A 4,615-nucleotide genomic window follows, 5' to 3' on the forward strand; every position below is an offset into this window, starting at 1 on the left:
ATTTGGTAGGCCAAAAGAACTGTAAAAGATCTTATTGTGGACATACCTAATTAGGAATTTTGGATTGTATGTGTAAAGATTTAGATATTGGATTATAATAAAGATGAAAGTTTAATTTCATAGCCAATTAATAAATTATAATGTACTAATTATTTTTGTGAATTGTTTTTTTATTGAGGTTTACTACCTTTGGAGGAAGGATTCCCATCTCAGTCATGATCTTCCCAAAACAGATTTCTGTCCACCTAGTATTATTATCTTATTAATAAAGTCACCACATATAAACATTTAATAATAATAAACATTAAAATATACAAAGATATTTTGATGTATAATAAAATACATAGTGGAATTACATGATAATTAAATGCGTGCTAAATACAAATTTAAAATAAAAAACTATGCTTTATTATAAAATATATATTTTGGAATATATCAAATAAGACATATATTTGTAAAAAGAAAATATGTATATAATAATGAACACTTGCTTTTCACTTTTATGAATTTCTTTAAGAAATCATTTATTTACTTGACAATACCGAAATACTTGATACTTTATACTTAATTTAGGTTTAGTTTAAATTTAGGTTATAATAATACTAATTGTCGTTATTTTGTTTTGTAATTTTCTAATTAATCTTTCATCTATTTTATTGTGTACATTCTAAACATCCATTAACATTTCTGAGCTTGAGAGTGCTTATGCATGGATAAAGAATAGTGATTATATCTTGTATCAGATACACAGAAATGTAATAAATTTTGTATCATTACTAGAATATTTCATGAAACAATAATTCTTAATTTTTGGACCAGTTTAAAATTTTTTATTGATCATTGCATTATTTTTCTCATAAAAATGTATTTTTCTTAATTGATTTTAATTTTAACTTAATTACCTGTTGATTACATTTCTGTTATTTTAAAATCAGATTTAAGGTTAATTTTTCCTAGCCAAGTCAGCAACTTAATTTAGGAAGATTAAGCTTAATATTTTCCGAAGTTAAGTTGCTAACTAAATTTAAATAATAGCTCCACCATTGTTCTATGTTTTAGAAATAACTTTGTAATTACAATTTTGTCATATTTATCAGTACTTATTAAACATATTTTACAGCTGTAGGTGAATCAAGAGGTCATAAGGTACAGAGGATCGCATACGTCCAGGACCTTGAAAGTCACAAACAGGGCGTGGAAAAGAGGCCACTCCTTAATATTAAGATCATCGAAAGAGCCTACAGCGGGTGCGAAAAAGATACGGAAAACAAGCACCATCCAGAGAACGGTAAATGTCATACAGGAGCATCAGAGAGGCTTATAGCTAGAAAAAAGAAGCGAGCTGCGAGGCGTAGAGAAGCACGAAAAGCCAAAAAGCAAGAATCAACAAAATCCGAAAGTACGTTAGACGATGACGGCTTTACTAAAGTCATCGCCCGCAAGAAACGATTTAGGAATAGGAATCGCGATAAATTGTAAATTGTTTATTTCCTACATTCCCTGTTGAAACAATTCCAGTGCAATAACTAATTTATTTATTTTTTTTAAAAAGTTGTATTTTAAAAGATTAAAATGCGTAGGAAAAGGTTGAAGACTTTTGGGGTAGTTATATACAAAATTTCAGTGTTAAGTGTCTGCAGTGTAAATATGAATTAAAGATCTCAAAAGAAGTAAACAAAAAAACCCTATGAAGGTGTGTCCGTTAGCGCTTTGTTTGGGAGATATTCGGGTTTAAAGATGTTCATTGTTATGAATTATTTAGGTTATAATAAATAAATGATCGTGTATATAACACGTTCTTTATTAATAAAATATAAAGATTAGCTCGTTAGTCGTTTCGTATTAAATGTTCAAAGTGATCAATATGTGCATTAAGATATGGTTTGGCATCCTTCTCACACAGTAGCAATGGACTAACGGTTATCTGTTATTGTTTTACAAGTTACAATTATCCTTCTTCGTAAAGAATTAAAGTAATTGAAGGGGCTCGCACAGACATGTTATTTATTATCACTCCAGTGATAGATCTGGAAAACTTTACAATAACACAGCCATTACCTGGCACCTGCTGTTAAAGAAAGTTACGATCTATTTTAGTGCCGAAATTACTCAGTTTTAACATTTAATATGACTTAATTTTTTTTCTATTTAATTATATAATTTAGAACTCATAATAATTTATTTATAATAACCTACATAGTTCACGACAATGGAAATCTTTAGACGTGAATATCTCCTAAAAAAAAATAATATGAATTTGACTCTATTCAGTTTTGAATATAGGATAAGGTAAGGAAATTTATCATCGACGAAATTTGCAAATTATTGACTTCTTCTTCGGATTATGCATTTCTCGAAGGGACTCACTTTGTAAAAATTTAAAGAGCATAAATTTGCAATGGATTTCATGTAAAAGTTGTTGCCACACTCGTTTTAAATCCTGTTCGTCCATTCCACCCGTTTGGTTTGCCTAATTTAGTTATATTCGTAACTTACTTGAACATATAACCAAATTATACTTTATTGTATTCTATGGAATATGAGAGACATAAACAAATGCTCTTTTTGTTTGCGAGAATTGTTCTGATACAATTGGATCGTATTTTTGTAAGTATTTTTCAGGCCGGATGAAGTAGAAAATATACTCTCCTAAAAATTGTTGGGTTCATCCTTTATTCAGAAGACGATATGTACGACGTAATTTCACGATTATTTTCATTACTACGCCCGTATCAAACAAATAATACGTTTTAATGAGAACATGATAGCTGAGAAGGTTCGGTTGACTTGATTTCTTCAACCTGATTTAATGTGTCTTTGAAAGAAATTTTTTGAAATTTGTTTTTTAAAGGAATAAGTTTGCTATCAGGTTATGGTGAGCGAATGTTGCTTGGAACTGCAGCAAATTTAACACAAATTTTTATTCCGCTGAATATAATGAAACATTATTTATTTAATTCCAAATAACGCATTGTATGGATGTTTTATCAAGTTCGGTCGCCACGTATTCAGATCATAGTTAAATGAAAAAAAATTTACTTTTGTTAAGTACGTCAGACGACTATGATGATGTTAAACATAGTATAGTACTATGTTTTCTTCAAAACATATCTAGAAGTACAGACTTCTTTTCTTATATTGTTTTAAGGAGTAAATTGGGTCCGATTCGTTTGCACTTATACACGAAACCATAGTTTGATTGCTTCAATGCAATAATAACAAAAAGTATTGTTACTGACATTCAGAATATTGGGTTCAGTTTTCATATTATTAGAACAGATTGCATCAGGCGCCCATTTTTGTCATTCACCATGTTTTATTTCCAATCATCTGTAACTTACCGTAGCTTAATATCAGTATTATTCTATAAATTCTTTAAAAAACTATAAAATCAGGTTTAAGGAATCAGATATTACCAAGAAGTCCATTTCGCGAAAAATATCAGATACCATGTTTTATACCCAACTTATTATTTATAATTACCCTTAATTATTTATTTTTATTAGTTAATTGGAAAACAAACAAGACAAATATTGACTAGTCTTGATATTCTTTATTGCTTTGTCTAAAATATTTCAACCATTTTAATTAGTACAGTAAGATATCCGTTTCAAGAAATTAGACCATGCTCTCCCCTACTACCATTTTCAATGTTTATCGATCGAAATATACCTTAAAAGAAATGATAAACGAAAATTTTCGAACACTGTAAATACCATAAGTATTCCAGCAATTTTATCCCTAGTTCAAATTCTTGTACACGATTTTTGAAACGGAATGAGCTGTTTTTGCTATCATTCTGATCATAATTGATTTTAAATTAAATATTTCATATTTTTATATTATAGTTATTGTTCATTGTGTAAATTATAAGTAAATTTCCAAAATAAATGTTTGTCTTGGAATTTTATTTCTCTATTTTTGTTTTAAATATTTGTTGATAATAAAAACCTTTATGCAACCTGATGTTTCTTTTTATTGATCTGTAAAATAATTGTTATTAATTAAATGAATAATTTTACAAAAATATTGTTGTAATTTATTAATCCTTTACCTTCATATCCTCTACTTGAAATATCAGCGTTTTCAGATTTAGGTACTTGGTTATGAAAGCTGGATAGCTGAAGTCATTTAAGAAGTATAGCAACGAGGTAATTTATCAATCAATTAAATCATATAAATAATAAGTACAGTTATTATTTTATAGATTATTAAACTTTTGCACAAATTTATAATTAGTTATATTTGAGATTTTTTTAATTAAAATATAATGGCCAATATAAAGCAAACAATTTTTTTGGATTCTGGGGAAGGTCTCCTAAAATATGTGCTGTCTCGAATGGGTTAAGGGTTTCAGATCACGCTGAAAACGAATATGATTTACTTATTCCTAAAGTTGTTACCTACTTCAAGCTTCATAATATTTTTTTTTATTAAATAAAAAAATCATTTAATCGAATCAGTAATATTTTCTTATTTCTTCAGAAAGAGATAAATCGATTTGCAAATAATTACCATGAAGAAAATATATACTTTATGAGCAACACGTCTAAAATGCTTAATTTTGTTAATACATTTTTTTTCTTCCCAACCACAATTCAATTCTTTCCTTGAT

The sequence above is a fragment of the Halyomorpha halys genome, unplaced genomic scaffold, assembly GCF_000696795.3.
Source record: "Halyomorpha halys isolate HHAL.00 unplaced genomic scaffold, Hhal_1.1 Scaffold485.1, whole genome shotgun sequence".
Lineage (NCBI taxonomy): Eukaryota > Metazoa > Arthropoda > Insecta > Hemiptera > Pentatomidae > Halyomorpha > Halyomorpha halys.